At 36.5% G+C, this 18,912-nt stretch overlaps 1 protein-coding gene across 47 annotated transcripts in view; it reads left to right on the top strand.

Annotated features, from left to right (window-relative positions):
• PTPRD (protein tyrosine phosphatase receptor type D) overlaps positions 1-18,912 on the top strand; it is a 1,168,317-nt gene that overhangs the window by 616,104 nt on the left and 533,301 nt on the right. The window lies entirely within an intron of this gene.

The following is an 18,912-nucleotide window of genomic DNA, read 5'->3' as shown; positions in this document are numbered from 1 at the left end:
AAATTATCTATATAGAAACTTGAAATCAAGTCTCGATTCAGCAGGGTTTTGTCACATATTTGAACAAAAATATTAGTGCTGTGTTTTGGGACCAGTACTAAGGGATTTTTTTAAGGCTAATTGCTTTTAGAAGCTGCTTTAGGTAGTACAAAAAAAAAAAAAGGTCTTACAACCTTAACTCAGGCCTCTAAAAAAAAACTTGTAATCAACCCTAAGCAATACTTCTCATCTTCAATTCTGTCTTCGTAAATTTCAATGAACCTACAGAGGAAAGAGTCTAAAATGCCATATTACTCTCAATTTCTATTCCTTCTCTTTCTTCTATAGTAGGCTACTTGAAGGCAAACAGAAGTTGTGGTGAAAAAGCAATGTAAATTTTTTTCCATTGTCTGCTGAGAAGCTACAAAAGGGAGTACAAGCTAATTTTAAATGTACACCCACAGTACTATACACACACAGTCACTGATGAAGAAAGCAATAACGATTAAGAAATTATTTTATCTGTAAGATTGTCCATGATAGACCCCACTTGGAAAAGTACAATGGGCAAATCTTAGTACCACACCTTGGTGCCTCAGCTCCATAATAGTGATCTAGGGCAGCTGGAGACATCAGCTTCAGGATTCAGAGCATTAGAAATATTTATCTGCTCCTCTCATGATGAGGGAAGGGAAAGCTAGGAATTAATATCTACATAGCAAATGGTTGTCTACAGCTCTTATAATGCATTTAATCATTATATTGTAATAATATCAAGAGACTACAGTTTGCTTTTGAGTGCTATAGCTGAAATTAAGTGACAATGGTGCTAATCCCTGAAACACAGTGGACTGTGAAATTTATTGCATTAGAGGAACTGTTTCTACCCTATAAATGCATGGCAAACACCACTTTGAAATCTTCCTGCTCTCCCTTTCATTTGAAAGAAAAAAACTTGCAAAATAGGAGGAAAAGAAATGTAACATAGGATGGAAGATTTTCCTTTCATTGCAGATTTTTCATATGTACATTTTGGTAGTGTTGAGGGTCATTTTCAACTAAATAAGACACCTGATACTGCATTTATCAGAATGTTAAGAAGTCCAGGTAATTATAGTTTCATAATTAATGAGTATGGGCCCAGAGAGTGGTGGTAAACGGTGCTGCATTCAGCTGGCGGCCGGCCATCAGTGGTGTCCTCAGGGGTCTGTGCTGGGGCCAGTTCCGTTCAATATCTTTATTGATTATATGGATGAGGGTATTAAGTCTTTCATTGTAAATTTGCAGACAACACTAAGCTGGGATCATGTGTTGATTTGTTGGAGGGTAGGAGAGCTCTGCACAGAGACCTGGAATGGCTGGGTGCATGGGCAGACTCTAACAGGATGAAGTTTAATAAATCCAAGTGCTGAGTCCTGCATTTTGGCCACAATAACCCCCTGCAGCGTTACAGGCTGCGGACGGTGTGGCTGGAAAGGGACCTGGGGGCACTGGTGACAGCCGACTGGACATGAGCCAGCAGTGTGCCCTGGGGGCCAAGAAGGCCAAAGGGATTCTGGCCTGTGTCAGGAACAGTGTGGCCAGCAGGAGCAGGGAGGTCATTCTCCCCTGTACTCAGCACTGGTGAGGCCACACCTCGAGTGCTGTGTCCAGTTCTGGGCCCTCAGTTTGGGAAGGACCTTGAGACGCTTGACCACATCCAGAGGAGGCAACGAGGCTGGAGAGGGGCTGGGAACACAAACCCTGTGAGGAACGGCTGAGGGAGCTGGGGGTGTTTAGCCTGGAGAAAAGGAGACTCAGAGGTGCCCTTATCACTCTCTGCAACCCCCTGAAAGGTGGCTGTGGTCAGGGGGGGTTGTTCTCTTTCTCCAGGGAACAGCTGACAGAACCAGAGGACACAGTCTCAAGCTGCACCAAGGGAAGTACAGGTTGGATATTAGGAAAAAGTTTCTCATGGAAAGAGTGATAAAGTACTGGAATTTTCTGTCTGGGTAGGTGGTGGAGTAACCATCCCTGGATGTGCTAAAAAAAGACTGGATATGGCTCTCAATGCCATGGTTTAATTGAGGTGTTGGGGCATGGTTGGACTGCAGTGTAAAGCAAGGAAATATAAGGATAGCTGAAATTAGCCTTTCACCCTTTTTTTTTTCTGTAGTAAGAAATAATTTACTAAATTAGAACTTTGAAAGGAGAAAAAATAACCAGTGCAGGTAATAATTTGTTAAGTTCCTGTTTTTTAAAAAAACTGTGAATCACAGATGCTTCTGCTTCATTGAACGAAGAATGTATTGGAACTTAGGAAATTATTTGAAAGGCATATCAGTTACTATGAAACATTCAGGTGCAGTTAGCTTTTTCTCCTTCAAAACTAAATTAACAGAAACCGTAATTATATGGTGAGCATATGTTTTTTGCACTTCACTGAAAACTGCACAGTACTTTTCTCAATATTCATATGTATCCTGCCTTCTGAAATCTAATCTCTGAACAAAAGTTTTAAAGGAACAAAAAAAGTAAACAACCAGGAGCGCAAACTAATGACCCACACCCACGTGCTGCAACCTTCTGCTCTGAAATGAGAATCATATGGACTATGTAGAAATTCCAAACCCTTCTGGTTTCTGTTTCTCTGAGTTGCCTGGCTGACATGCAAAATCCATCAAAAAAATTATATATAGCCCAAGACAATTCCCCACCTCAAAGCTGAATCAATGGATTTTGTCTGATTTTCCATTGTTTTTCAGTAGAATAAAGATCTTCTAAGTGTAAACTGATTCTGTATCAATATAGCATATTGAAAACATACATATAAAGTACAGTTAATAGATGACAATGGCATAACACTGTGGACTAATGATTTGTTTACTTTGCAGTTCCACATTTCAGTGGCACATGCAGAAATGCTGTCTATATTTTTCTTTCAGTAAGATTATATTTGGATACCATACATGTCTATATATACATATATATGGAACTGGGGAGTTAACCTTTAGTTTTTCATTCCTAAAATGGCTCCTTTCACATTCATAATACTTTGCCTAGCTGAAGTGTTGAGGAATATGCAAAATTTGTTATTATTTGGAAAATGAGATTCAAAGTAACTTCTTTATAAAAAAGGATTTTTAAAAACCCCAAACTATGCAAGCATAAGCCCAATCACAAGCCTTATGTTTTGTGTTTGCATTGCTAATTTATCCTCATCTTATTGAAAATTCTGAAATTTTGCACATCCTTTTTATGCTATTTCAGTATCACATTGCATTCCTTCAATGTCTCATTTGAGCCTAATGTTTAATTCAATATCACATGCATATCACTTTATAAAAGTAATGATTCTAAAAGATGACTGAAGCTAAAGCATTTTTGAAATTTACTATGGATGTTATTTTATCTTTATTTTATAACTTTCGTAATACAAATGGGTAGACTAGTTCTATTTTTACTTTGAGTAGTCCAATTTCTATTTTTTTTAAATAACTTATACTTCTGGATAAGTTTTGTGAAAGTATGATAAATCAGTCAGAAAAATGTCTAATTCTGTCACTGCATCTCAAAATACCCAGTTGTTCTTAATATCAAAAGCATCTATGAGTTTTCCATGGAAAATGTTTAAAAAATTATGAGATAAATAGGGTGTTTACTTTGGGCCAGTTTACTTTTGGCTCAAAAATATTTTGAAAATTAATAGGGGCCAAAATATTTTTGATAGGTGATGTAAGTTGAGAGACAAAAAGACTTACAGAAGATGTTAATGATGCTTATAGAAACTTTAAGAACTTGTATTGTACAGTGAAATATTTCAGGTTTTCTTCATCTTTTCCTTATTGACTAAAAAGAGCGAAGAATGAAACTATGTGTCAGAAAAGATCTGATTTATTCTCTGTTCCTTGTACCAATTCTCTCCATTTTTTCCCCTTTCATTGTGATGTCATTTGTCTACTAAATCACAGAAAGATTTGAGATTGGACATGCTTTGTATCTGAGTTTGTTATTACTTCTTCAGTTACATAAGAACATCAGAAAATACCATACTCAAGCAGAACTGTACTCTGCTCTATGCAATACTTTTTCCTCTGGTAGTGACAATAGTAGTTCATTCCATGCATTCATAGTCACAGAATCATAGAATGGTTTGTGTTAGAAGGGATCTCTGAAGATCACCTAATCCATGACCCTGCCACAGACAGGAACACCTCCCAATAGCCCATGTTGCTCAAAGTCCTATCCAGCCTTACCTGGAACTCTTCCAGGGACAGGGCATCTACAACTTCTCAGGGCACCCTGTTCCAGTGCCTCACCGTTCTCACAGTAAAGAACTTATTCTTTATGCCCAGTCTAAACTTGTCTTCTTTCAATTTAAAACTCTTACCCCTTCTGCTGTCACTACAGGCTTTGGTAAAAAGTATTTCTCCATTATTTTTATAAGCCCTTTCTATACAAAACTAGGTCACACTAAGGTTTCCTGGAAGCCTTATTTCCTCCAGGCTGAACTACCCCGACTCTAACAACATAATTTCACAGGAGAATTATTCCAGCCCTCTTGAGTCTTTCTGTGGCCCTCCTCTGAACCTGCTCAGAACTAGAGGCAGCACTTTGCCTTGGCCTGCTGAACTTCATGAAGTTCTCATGGGCACACTGGCCAAACTTGTCAAGGTCCCCGTGGAGAGTACTCCTTCCCTCTGGCAAATCAATTGTACCATTAGCATGGTGGCTTGGCGCCATCCTCAACATTTCTTATTCATTCCTTTTGTCTATTTAATTTAAGAAGATCTTTAATACGACTGTCACCCATATGGATCACAAAGAGACAGCACTCATCTCTGGTTTCCACTTGGACATTGAGGCATGACTGCAATTATTTGAAAGCTCCCTTCCAATCAGCTTTTCATCCATCTAACAGTCCTTGCGTCAAATCCATCTCTCCAACGTTGCAGACAGAATGGGACCTTTTCAAAAGCCTTACAGAAGTCTAGGTGGACTACATCAGTTGCTCCTCCTTTCTTAATTGATGCAGTTACTCCACTGTAAATGGTCACCAGATCAGTGAGGCATGACTTGCCCTTTGTGAACTTGCCCATGTTGGCTATGTATAATCCCCTCACTGTCTTCCATATGTTTAGACACGTCTTCCAAGACAGTCTGCTAAACCTCCTTACTGGGAATGGTTTAATCAGTGGTTGCCAGGATCCTCCTCTTCACGCTTTTTTAAAACTTGACATGATGTGTCCCTTTTCCCAGTCCCTAAGGATTTCACCTGACTGCAACTGCCTTTCAAATGTGATAGAGAGGAGCTTAGCAACTTCGTGTTCTAGTGTCCTCATGATTTTGGGATGCATCTGATCTTGGGTTGCATTTCTTGCCTAATTCCCAGCATCCACATTCGCAGAATTAGGGACGTTAGAAGACATGTTCCTGCCTATTCACTAGTATCCATTTACCAGTTTGTCTTAAATTTGTTTCATTGTTTTATGAATCTGTGGATATTATTTACCTCAGTAACCTTCCATGGCAACAAATTTTTGAAGTTTATTACTGTTTTACAATCTGTTTTAAAATTACCTCTTCATCTTTCAAACCAATGTCTCCCTCCTCTTGCCCTTTTATCACCAAGTGCTTCACCTTCTTGACTCAATTTATTGCCAGCTTCTGTCTTTGCCTCTTCAACAGTGGACCTGCAGCCATTTGAGTCTCGCTTCTTTAACTCTATTATCTCTCTTGTTCTAGTGCTCTGCACTTTTTCTAACTCCTTTTAAACTTCATGGAAATGCAGAGAACACAGCTGCATAAAGAAGTCACAATAAGAATATACCAGGATTTTATATAACACCAAAATGTCAGCCTCTATCCTGTTCTTGTTACACCTTCTGATTGTGATGAGCATTTTCTTGGCTTTGTGAATGCCACTATGCAGAAATTATAGATTTCAGAAAGCTGTCAATGATAACTCCAAGATATCCCTACTGACTTACAATTGTCATTCCAAAATCAGCATCCTATAAGAACAGTTTTGATTCTTTTTTCTCTAGATATTAATCTACGCTGAAATCTATCATCATTTTTCTTTCTCACTCAATGTTGTGAGGCTTTCTCACTCAGTGTGTTGAGGATTTTTTCCCAGCAGTAAGGTGTCTGGCTATCCAAGACAGCTCGGTTCTAATGGTCTCCAAAATCTTAGAGATCACTGAAAGACATTAAGTTAAATTTATTTCCACTACAAAATCACAGGCATTCCCCAGAATATTACATGCTGTCAGTGTTCTCCAATCTGTGCAATGACCACTAAATCCTCTGCTTTGCAATTTATCCCTTACATGCTTTCAGTCTTTAAAGTCTCCTTTAAAAGGGAGAATTCCTCTAACCTTAAAATAATTCAGTTTCTTGAAAAATACTTGTCTGGCCAAAAAAAAAAAAAAAACAAACCAGAAAAACACAAAACCAAAACCAAACACAAACAAACAAACCAAAAAACCAACCAAAAAAAACCCACAAAAAACAACCAAACAAAAAAATACCCAAGGGTATTGAGAGATCTGAATGTGTCATGATCACTGGATAGCCTTTATCTACATTTTGGTTAACAACTTCACAAATCTCTATCAAACCATGGTAGCAACCATTCCCATTTTTGAAACTGTGCTGACTCTTTACTACCAGACTGCATTCACCCATGCAATCAGTGACCTTTTCCTTTACTACAGACCTTTGACAGGCTGAAGTCAGAGCTATTTATTTCTAGTTCTCAGGTGCTCTCTAGAGCCCTTCTGGCAGATGCAAGTGACTTCAGTAACAAATAACTTACACTCCTTAGCAAGAAACCTGACAATTTCATGTGTGAGCTCCTTCTGGTTTCTTAAGTTAATGCCATTTTATTCCACCATCCAACTCCTCTGTTTGGTCTAATTCATCTATGGTTTTCTTTCCAAAGACTGAGGAAAATAGAGAAATCTTCCAAAGTATTCACAAGCAAAGTCTGGTATGACTGAACTTCCTTTCTATTATATTATCAGTGTTCAGTACCCTTTTTACATAGCTTTCATCAAGGAGTGCTGTTGATTCCCTAGATGGACACTTTCTTTATGTATGTAATATTTTGCTATCACCTTACCCCCTCAGCCCCCACCTACCCCTTCCTTCTTCCCAGAAATTCTCTATTTTTGGGAATGGAAGTGCAGTCAGTTCATTACATGGTTTCCACTGCTCCCTCTTCCTCACACTCATCTCCTGTTCCCAGTGTGTGGCCTCTTCCACAGGAGACAGTCCTCCATGAACTGTGAGTCCTTTCCACAGACTGCATCTGCATAGATCCTTCCACCAGGTCCTTCAGGAGCAACAGCTTTCCCTGATGGAGCCATAGGCTGTGACAGGTAACTTGTTTTAGTGCAGCCTTCCCTCACAGACACTTTATATAAGGCTATTTTACCCAGATAATTTTCTCATTTTTCTGAGATGTTTGCATCTGGATTACCAGCAATCTTTTAGTGCAGCTGTTCTCCTGAAACAAAAATTATTTCCATTTTTATAAGAATATTATCTGTCAACATATGCATAAGTATATTCTTATATTGTTCAATTTTCATTTCTCTTCAGTCTGTATTTTCCCTTGTAGGAATGTAGTCATTTGACTCAATAACCATTACTTGTGTTAGAAATACAGATATAGTAGTAGTATATATGTATAGCAAAACAGATATATATGTTTTCTAATCTATTATTTCAATTAAGAGGATGGACATTCCTGATGGCCTTTGCAAAATATGGAAGTAATACTATCCAAAAGTTTGTATTTAAAAAGAAGGCAAGTGAGGGGGTGAGAAACAGGATGGGGGAAAACATAGCTGCATTTTTTAAATAATTCTGTGTTCCTTCCATCCCATTAATTCCTTAAATTATTTTTTCATTCATTTTTCCCATGACACATTCATCACTTTCAAAAAGCCAGAGTCCAAATGAACCAGATGTGCTGAACGTGCAAATAACTGAAAAATAGGTTTCCCTGGAAACCAGATTAAAACCTTCAAAACAGCTCCACCTCCTGCTCAGCTTCCCTATCTCTTTTAGCAGTTCAGTAATAGCAAATCAAGACACTCATATCCAGATTGTGTCCTCCACTTACATGAGCAGGGGGTAACCAATTCAGGCAGGATTCAGAAAGGAGAGACTTCCATTTCAGTTTTTCAGTTTTATTCTCTGTAAATCTGTAACTCTTCTGTGATAGCAGCACATGGAATGGGTAGGATAGGCATTTTTGCAGATGGTATCAGAAAACAGCTGCTTTTCACATTGTCCCTTGGCAATCCCATGGTTAACTGTGTAGAATATCTACTAGAAGGCCACTCCAATTAGCACTCATTTATCTGGAATCCTTTCCCCGGAACTTTACATTGCTGTTGCAAGGCATTTTGAAATTCAGATGGGAACTAAATGACTAACCAGAAAATTCACCTACCATCATCTGCTAGCTCTTCTCCCACATATTCTGTACTGTTCTGCAGATGCCAGAGGTGTAGGAATGAGGACAAACCCCTTTCCTTGACTGCATCCTGCCTCTTTCCATGATTCTCAGAAGTTTATGTGATTGAGTGACCTTGGTCCTTGCCAAATAAAACTCCTAGTACCGCACCTCTGTTACAATTACTGGCACATTTTAGCATAACTTTGACCCTTTCTGCTCCTTCATGTAGGACCAATGTGACAGGAATAATATGGCTCCAGTGGACGCACTGCATTAAGTAGCTATGTAAACAAGAACACTTTCCCTTAATACAATGATCTTTTCTGACCTTGCAAATCTTGTATTTTACAAACAAATAGTAGTGCAGTGTAACAAGAGAATTGTTGCAGTTACAATAAAGTTCAGTGAAAATTTTCATCACATTGTGAAGCAATCATCACTTACCCTTAGAATGAGGAGAGGAGACCCTTTGATGCATTGCTCCTGTTTTCATTCCTCATCTGATCAGGGAGAGGTGGAATAAATCACACTGCTTCCACCCAGACTAGAATAAATTTCTAAAGGGAGAGCTGAGTGAAGAACACTTATTAAAAATTGTTAACTGAAATGAACAGAAGACAAAAAAACAACAGAAGTATCTTGCCCTGTTAATGAGATGCTGCTATCTGGATTAGTCTGTGTTTGCTGAGTTTCTAATTAGTTTTCATTTTATTAACATGCTAATGTTAATATGATGCATTACTTTCAGTTGTGCAGGCATAAAGCCAGTTTTTAGGAAACTGGACTTCCAGAAAACAAAAGTAGGGAATCAATGAATAAGTAATTTACAAAACTACTCAGCCTAACTCTACACCACAGAGACAGAGTTTATAATCCCCTTTTTTTCAGTATGCCACTATAATTAACAATATGCATATGATTGGCATTAGCAGTGATTTCCACTGGAAGCTGAAACTTAGTTTTTATTCTGATCTTCCTTCTGGTAGAAGCAAATATTTTACCTGACTGTTTCAGCAATGGTATATCCTTTGAATACAAACACCAGACAGAGTGTCTGATAAAGCATAGGGTGAATGAAACAGAGACCTCATTTCTCCTGTCCCTTAAAAAATAAATAAACACCTACAAAAATACATACTTTGTGGGGAGTAAGTTCTGGTTCATTAGAATGTAAAGCACCTCATTTAGTCAACAGTAGTAATACTGCTTGGACTTAGGGAACATTCTTATTGATTCATGAATATTCCAAGGGGATAGATTAATCTTTTGTGAACCATACAGCTCCAATGAAACTGCAGTTTAACATGCTAAAGTGCCAAATCCATCTTCTTCTTGTACAAAAGAACTTCCTATACTAAACACTCTTTGCCATAGCAATAATCCATCTCTGTGGGGAATGTTTATTATGAAGTGTCTGTATTTTGAGATAGACATTTTGTCGTGTGTTACACAGCTATCTAAGGATATGAATTTATGTCAATATACTTCTATTCAACTATATAGGTTAATTATTATTTGGGATCTTCTGTCTATGCATTTATCCAAGGATAGATAAGCAATGCATTTATTAAACTTCATAGTCTTCATGACTCTTATGGTGTTTCACATCTTCTATTAGTGTACAGAAAAACTGGGCAGATGGTCCACCACACACACTAGATAGTCTGGTAGATCAGTAGGTAGATAGAATTCAGTACACATAGAAAAACTGAGTTGTAGCTATCAGAACTCTTACAGAAAAATCTGTGCCTTGTAGGAGACATAAAGACATGACTTGTTCTGATAGCCCAGAGCTCTGAGGACTAGACAGCTTCACTGAGTTGCTCACAGTGACCCTGTGTTCCAGCAGAGAGCAGATCTGACTCTCCTGGTCCTGAGTGACTCATATGAAATGATACCTTTGTTCTGGTTCTGTACCCTGAACTGCCGCTAGCCTCTAATAACAGCTGTGCTTTTGCAAACAGACACTTTGTTCCATGGGTGAGCAACGACAGAGACTCCAGGTTTGCCAGCTGTAGAGCACTTGCATATAGTTTTCTATAAGAACTTCTGCGTAGCAATTTGCATAGCAAGTAGCCTGTGCATGTCATGGTCTCTACAGTCTGATACTATTTTCTGCACTCTGACAATGCCCATACTTTGCTATAATGCTATTCAATTTTCATAATTTTACTAGTAAATGACCCATGAAAGATATAGACATAAATTGAAATATTGCTGTGTGAAATAAATTGTATATGAAGGCTTAAAATAAAATCATATAAATGTTTTGAGTTTTGTAGGTGGAAAACTAAAAACTATCTACCTACTTATTAAATTTGCAGGTCTCATGAACATGGCATTTTCTTTCTTTCTTTCTTTCTTTCTTTCTTTCTTTCTTTCTTTCTTTCTTTCTTTCTTTCTTTCTTTCTTTCTTTCTTTCTTTCTTTCTTTCTTTTCTTTTCTTTCTTTTCTTTCTTTTCTTTCCTTCCTTCCTTCCTTCCTTCCTTCCTTCCTTCCTTCCTTCCTTCCTTCCTTCCTTCCTTCCTTCCTTCCTTCCTTCCTTCCTTCCTTCTTTCCTTCTTTTTCTTTCTCTCTAACTTTAGTCGTTCATTATGTTTTATGTTAGAAATTGAGAGTTTTGTCTCTTATCTACTTGCCTTTGGCAGCACAGCCTCAAATAGTGTATGCCATGAATATTTAATGTGATGTTTACATAGAATACTAAGGAAATAGAGAGCAGATGTATATAAATGTCATCAGCAAGAAAAAGACCAATTACAATAAAAACCTAAAAAGTGCTGAGTATTAGCAGAAGGTCTATGTGAAATATGTGTACTATGGAAAAGTTAGCTTGCTTTCTGTTTAACAATATTGATAGCACTGTGTATCTACTCAAGTTTTTAGCACAAAAGTTGAAATAAATGTCTCTATATATCAGTTTATAAGTTGGCACAATCTTTGCATGCTCTGCAGATGCTGACAGAGTTTTACCAGTGGGAGGGAATTTTTGGGCCACAGTCACTTGAATAGCTTTCTTTAATTTGCACTGGAAATGGTGTCCTTAAAACGTTGAAGTTGGAAACAGAAAAATGCACATCTTTAAAAAACACGAGAGGGAAGATACAGTAAATGGTAAGTCAGTTCTCTGGGCTTTGTTCTCCTTTAAGAGCTAACTACTTAATGAGAGGATTTACAGAAGATGGGGACAAACTCTTCTCAGAGATGTGAAAAAAGAAGAGGCAGCAGACAGAGTTTGGAATGTAGGATTTTTTTTTTTTTCAATAGACACCGCTTAAACACTTGAATGGGTTAATCCAACATTGGAAAAGGCTGATCGCAGATTTTTTTGACATTTCCCTCTCCATATATATATATATATATTTTTTTTTAAACTTGACTTTACAAGTAACCTGAGATCCTAAACATCCTTCTATTACTCAGCAGAAGTCCCTTCCAGTATCATTCATTGTATGATTCTGTAATTCTAGGATTTCCATAGGATATTGGAAAGTTGAGAACTAGAAGGTTATTTACCTCTCTCTTGTGTAGAATACAATGTAAAATTTCTGAAACATGATTTATGAGATTCATGTTTGCCTTGCTGAAAATATTAAACTTATAGAGCTGAGCTTCTCTAATAAGAAATATAATTTCTTATACTAAGCATAATAATGAGTACAAAGTGATTTGAGAACATGGAAAAACCACCTAGGTAGCCCTAGTGCTCCCTTGCTAAATGTCTTATAAATTGCTGAAAAATAGAATGATAAATTGTTGGAGAGTTAGTAGAATAAGATGGAATTGCGAGCAATAGTACAGAGCAAGGTAATTCAATGAAGTGCTTACCACATTTATCACTGTTGTGTTCCCAGGCTCCCACACCAAGTCACTTTGGTTCAATAATTTACTTTATTGCTAGAGACTTTATTGATCATATTTCATGCTGTACTAACCTAGCACTCTATGTTTTGTCCTACTGTCATGTGTTGTCTTACCATATAGATTCAGAACTGCTAAGGGTCACAGTACTAAACATTGTGGAGACATATGATCCCTGCAAAACTGACTTTCCAGAAAGGCAGTCTGTGGAAATGTTGGATGATTCATGGGTGGTTTGGAGGAGCTTCTCTCATCACTCAGTATTTGTTACTGTCCTGCACTATGTATGCTATAAGGCTGTGTCTGCAGGACAAAGAGAACAGGGAGGCATTAACAAGGAGAAGGATGTATCAGGGACGATGGTATTCATTCACAGGCAATTCTAGCACATGCAATTGCACCTAGTTAGAGAAAACTGCATTAGAGAGCAGAAATAATGTACCTTGGTAATAATATAATAATAATGCACTGGGACATAGTCATCTTAGAGTCTATCTCCAGAAGATATCAAAAAGCACAATCTTACCCTTCTACCAGGCATACAACATTACTTATCTTAGTGATTTCAGTTTTCTAAAGTTTTCCCTTCCCTTTGTGAATGCACTCTTCTACACTGCTCTCTTTTCCAGGACCATTTTCATACAAGTTTGCAGTTGTACATGTGGGTGTACATGTGGGTATTTAATCATTGCATGTTATTTCTGGGATCTCTCATTCATTCCTGAAACAGACTCCTTAGCAAATAAAGTATCTACTATGCCCCACAGCCTTTTGGCAATTATCTACTTTTGTCTTCTATTAACACTCACATTTCCAAAAATTTCAGACACCCTTTTATCAAATGAGTGTTACTCTAACCTGGAAACAATATTTGAAACTTCAAAAGACATTTCTTTATTAGACTGATAACAAGACTGACCTGGAGAAACAATTTTTCCAAGTTTTTATTTAACTGGTCAAATGAGAATGTTTCAGAAGCAAAATTTATTCAGCCCATTCAGTGTAGGAGTAACCAGATTTGTAAACCAACAATATTTTTAGAATAATAAAAACTGGAGAGGAAAAAGAGACAGAAGGATGGTATTCAAAATAAGGTGTAACCTGTTGTTTAAAGAGTTTGTTTTAAGGCATGGAATATTACTACAGAAAACTTGAAAAATTTAGAAAAGAGAAAATAATTTCTTTCTGAATGATGAAAGCTTATTACTTAAAAAGATACCCCCACATATGGTGAATACTCTAAATGTTTCTTACTTTCCAGAGAGTTAAGATTCTGAATTCCCTGACAAAAACATTAATTGGAACTAATTCAGATAGTTAGGTACATCCCATATTCAGAAAGAAATAGTCACACAGGGACACTGCTTGGAAAGGAATGCACTGGCACTGGTTTATGCAATATGAAATTTTGGCCCACAAAAATCATAACACTACAAAACTTTAGCATTGGTGAAAAGGCATTGAACTTAACGTCAATAGAATATATTCAGGTTGAAGAACCCTTGTTTTTCCCCCAAATTTTGTCGGTCTTCCCAGCAAAATCATATACAGTTTTCAGATATGACATATATAGCTTCTTCTGTGCTTCTGACACTGCTTCAATGGTGTGCATAGTTCTTAAATATCTTCTACACATCTAGATAACTACTTTACTTGACATCAAGATTTCTTCAGGATTTCCACCCACATAGAAAACCCATTCAGAAACTGTTCTGAGCATTATATCTGTATCTACATGAGTAAATGCATTTCATCTACATGCATTTCTGAAGCAGTAGGAAAAGAAACAAGTTTCCGCATAACTAAGAAGGAAAACATAGGCGCTGTTTTAATGGTTTGTTATTAGTATTGCTCTTCCTACCAACACAATCAGATCAAGATGGCATATCTTTCAAACTCAAGTTACAAAATGTAACTGTCCAGATTTAATACCTTTATTTTAGATGGCTTTAATAAGTTACAGAGAATATTATGACAATATCTTCTTTAGCAGAAAGCAACCTTTCCCTGAAATTACTTTAACAATCATGAGAAAAAAACTGTTCCACTGTGATTTTTCCAAGTCACTGTACCAGAACAAATTCAACCCATTCTAATTGGGTGACATCAGGCAGCAGTGAAAATGCAATTTGTTGTGAAATTTGTTTTTGCATTTTGCTGTTAGAAGCCCAGCCTTCAACTCATTCACAGCTCTCCATTGGACCTTATCAAAGAACATGCTGGCTGGAGGGCATCAGCAGAACTGATCACTCAAAGGGAAACAGAACAGCTGTGTTCCTGACAGCTGGAGCAAGCATGACGTCCATCAGCAACTAACAGGAATATCTTAAACTGTTCTCCTTAGCAGGGTGCCTGCAAATCCAGTTATATTGCAAATTAGAGTTCTCAGACACCATCAATTTCAACCATTATTTTTTTTAGTAGATGATAAACATTTCTTTCTACATCTGTGGGTTTGGGGGTTTTTTGGGGGTTTTTTGGTGGGTTTTTTTTTTGTGGTTTTTTTGGGGTTTTGGGGGTTTTTTTGTTGGCTTTTTTTTGTCTGTTTGTTTGGTTTTGTTTTTTGTGGGGTTTTTTGGGGTTTTTTTGTTTTTTTTTTTTTTGGTTTGGTTGGTTGGGTTTTTTTTGTTATTCTGTTATTCATCATCCACAAAGTAGCTTTAGGTAAGAATTGTAAGAGGATTAGCTATTTCAGAGCTCAAGTTCTAAGAATTGTCCTATGCAGATGCACTTCAGAAGTTCACATTGCAAACATACACAGAAATCTCACATAAGAAATACATTTTCAGATCATATTTTTAAGCCCAAAAAGAGCTGCTATTAAGGTGCATGACCTGCTCCTGAATTATCTCTGGATTTTTGGCATTTTTTTTCCTGATACTGATGCCTGAGCTTGAAAACTGTGTATTTATTGTTATTGATTTATAAGATCGAAAGTATATCTGATTTTTATGCTTAGGAGTCAAGAATATATCAACTCAGCACTGCTTATCTGAAAAAGCAACCCTTACCATAGAATCTTATTTTGGACTCTTCACTAGATAGAGAGATGACATGAAGTTAAAAAAAAGAGTAGCGCATGTTTGATGTTCTCAGTTCTGATCACTTTCACACTTCCTGTTTTTCCCTTTGAACTGTAATTAGAATTCACTTTAAAGGCCTTTCATAGGCTTTCATAGCTCTCACATTGTTCCTTATGTGAGAGCAGCTTGTTGGCTAGTTAACGTGTCCTATTAAAGCACATGATTGCTTAAATAAAAGAACCTGATAGCTCATTTAGCTTTACTTCTGTTTCTCGCTTTTACATATTTCAGTTTTAAAACGTCTGTAATTCATTATTTAAGTCATTATTATTACTCAAGGTGTATTATACCATTACAGATGTAGCTTCAACAAAATTAATAGAAATTGTGAAGTTCAGCAGCTTTTAATCATTGCCTCAGAAGCTATAAGCATGCTGGGCAGTGCCTTATTCCTTCAGGACAGATGTTGCTTTTGAATAAGCAGATATTATATTTGGTACAATAGGTTTTAAGCTGGACTGTGTGTCTCTATATGAATATGAATAACAAATATGTATCTCACAAGTTGTGCTCAGACTCCCAGCCTTTATCCAGTGTGCCCTTCACAGGTTCTTTCTTTCCATGATGCAGACTCCCTGTTGTCAGTCTCCCAAAGCAGAGATATACGTAGCTGTTCAAACATATCCAACTCAAAAGCAAAAAGTCTTAAGGTATATTTATGTCCAATTTCTCAGTAACAACATGCTCCTATGCACACTTCTACTCAGCAAAATGCCTAAATGCTGTGACTAAATTTTTGCCCAGAGAAAATAAAATAATAATGCATTAATGAATTCCTTCAGTTACTAAATTTGAATTTGCAATCAAGGTATTAAAAAAAATGACAATTAAACAATCAGTATTGAAAAATCAAGAGTGCAAAAAACAAGAAAAAGAACTAAGCAAATGCTGTGATTCTGCAAGGACATGTTTCTGTATCGGCATGATACTGAGAAAGCTCATGGGAAAATCATTGAGACTGATGACTTGCTGCACAAAGTAGTGAATTAACATACGGGTTACTATACTAACCTGCCCGAACTTCTCTTTTTTTTATAGCTATGTACTTGTTGTGCAAAATAAAAATTACGATGCCTGAAGGTGAAATATAAACATCAATTCTTTACCATACAGACAACTCTCATTTATGGAAGTGTTGTGTATAGTTCCATGCATGTCAAGAATAATGTCTTTTGCCTAGATAAGATCAGACTGTGGCTTTATCTTAACAAGGTAGGCGCAAGAAGTTCCCCATGTCTATCAGTGGACCACCACCTACTGGCAGCAGTCTGATTAGAGACTGATACACTGGGGCTTTAAACCTACAAAACACAGGGGGGATACAGGAATCAAAAATTGTAGGACTTTACAGTTCCCAGAGGGTTTTTTTTCTCATTTTCAAGAGACAAAACACACTGTCTTGTACAGATGCCTCCCAAAAATTGTCTAAATTGCCTCTTGATGTAGCGCTGCACTGCGCTGGACCTAGCTCAGAGCTATGACTTAATGCAGTAATCTTGCTTTTACAGCTGTGGTATGACAGACAGGGAGGGAGGATGCCTTAATTAACTGTGTTTACTTATGTACAAGACACAAAAACAAAAATTGAAATAATTTGAGAACTGTTGACTAACTGCTTCTACCTGCTCTTTTTCAGCTAAAACAGGTTTCCCATAGAATTCAATATTTCCTTTTAAATAAGTAATTTATAATCTCAGTAATTCTTGTTTACTGTAAGCAAAACAGCAGATTAGTAATGTGTTAAATATGAGTTATTAAATTCCCATTAGACTAAATTACCATCCTCAGAGATATAGAAAACTACTTCAAATTAATTTGAGTCTTTCAATAACTGTATTTCATGTATTTGTAAAAACACTATCAATTTTAAAGTTTGTTCTACAGCAGCTTGCTTGGTCTTTAAAATAAAACCAAGACTGTTAGGTCAGATTATATGCTCTATCCTTTTCAGCAAATCTTTATTGCAAAAGTAAATAGGAAAATAAAATTCTCTTCTAAGAGTCTTTTCCATGCAGAACAAGATGCAGTTAAAATTGACGTTTCTTTGGCTGAAGTCTAGGATGAAATAATCTTTGCAATTCACCTATATCTATTTAGACATTACTGGCCAGGTGATAGCCTAGCATCCAGAAATGTATTTCTAATGATGTTTCCACTATTTTTCAATAGAAAGGAAGCATTGTTTCCAGACATTTTTCAAAGCCTATTTTTCAAATCCTAACACTGTGAGGAAAATACACACTTTTTATTTCTTGCTGCCCATTCTAAATATGAAAAAATGATCTGAAAACCTATTTGTAGTAAATATTGCCATTTTTCTTCAACTTGAAGGGCCTTGACTTCCTTTTAGTTATGAAGTTACTTCCCTTGAAGTTCTTCATAGAAACAAGAACCTCTGGGGTAATGATAGGCTGTTTCCTTCTTTGAAGTGAATGGTCTGAAATCTGGGGTATGATTTCACAGAGCAATAGTTCCATATATTCTCCAAAAGGTAAAAAATACAGGGGCATAACACACACTGGAGAATAATATTCAGAGGAAACACTATAGGACAGATATATGTATATGTATATGTATATGTATATGTATATGTATATGTGTATGTGTATGCGTATATGTATATGTATATGTATATGTATATGTATATGTATATGTATATGTATATGTATATGTATAATGTCTATGTCTATGTCTATGTCTATGTATGCGTGTGCTGAAAATTTCATGCAGTTTATCAGGAGCACCCTATTTTAACAGATCATTGCCTACTGAACAATTTTTCTTATAGTAAAATGCATTCCTTAAAGAGCTGTTGCTGTAAGTTGTTGGTGGTGTCTATTGAAACCTATTTTTCTATTTAAACTACACACCTTAAAATCCCTACATGCAGTATGTAATGTACTTTTTCTGGCACTTTGTATTTTTTTAAGTATTTATGTACCTTTTTAGCATCTAAAGCAAAATATGTAAGCCAAAAATGTGCCTCTATTCATCAAAAGTTAGCAACTTCATGTAAACCATGAAGCCGTTACAAATGTTAGTAGGGATTTTTTTATTTTTTTTTACAGAGTAAAGACCATGCATTTGGTCAATTATATTTTATTCCTATTTCTCATTAAGTGCTGAAATGTAATTGTTGATATCTTGGTGGGTGAGAACAAGACTAACAATAAAATATAGCCCTCTATATTTTGAATAACCCTACAGAATGAAGTGCCAAATATCTAAATGTCTAATTGCATTGTTTTACTTGAGGAACCTAAGTAATACAGCAGTATTAATCTCTAAATGGTTTTAGTTTTCTATAGATTATCGCCATCATTTTGTAGAACACTAATTAATTTTGAAGGCCTTCTTAAGAAGAGCTTTTCAGGAGATAAATCATAAGCCAAAACAAGTGAAAAAAAAGGCACTGAAAATCTGCCAGTTGCCTAATGCCCTTAGTCTCTGCGCTCTACTTATAAATGTACTAATCCTCAGCACATAGTTTGCTCCATTTTCATGTAAATGCATGTAAATGCCATAATTAATGTGTTC

This window comes from Zonotrichia albicollis, chromosome Z (genome assembly GCF_047830755.1).
Source record: "Zonotrichia albicollis isolate bZonAlb1 chromosome Z, bZonAlb1.hap1, whole genome shotgun sequence".
Taxonomy (NCBI): Eukaryota; Metazoa; Chordata; class Aves; order Passeriformes; family Passerellidae; genus Zonotrichia; species Zonotrichia albicollis.
This window is presented reverse-complemented; position numbering and strand designations above follow the sequence as displayed.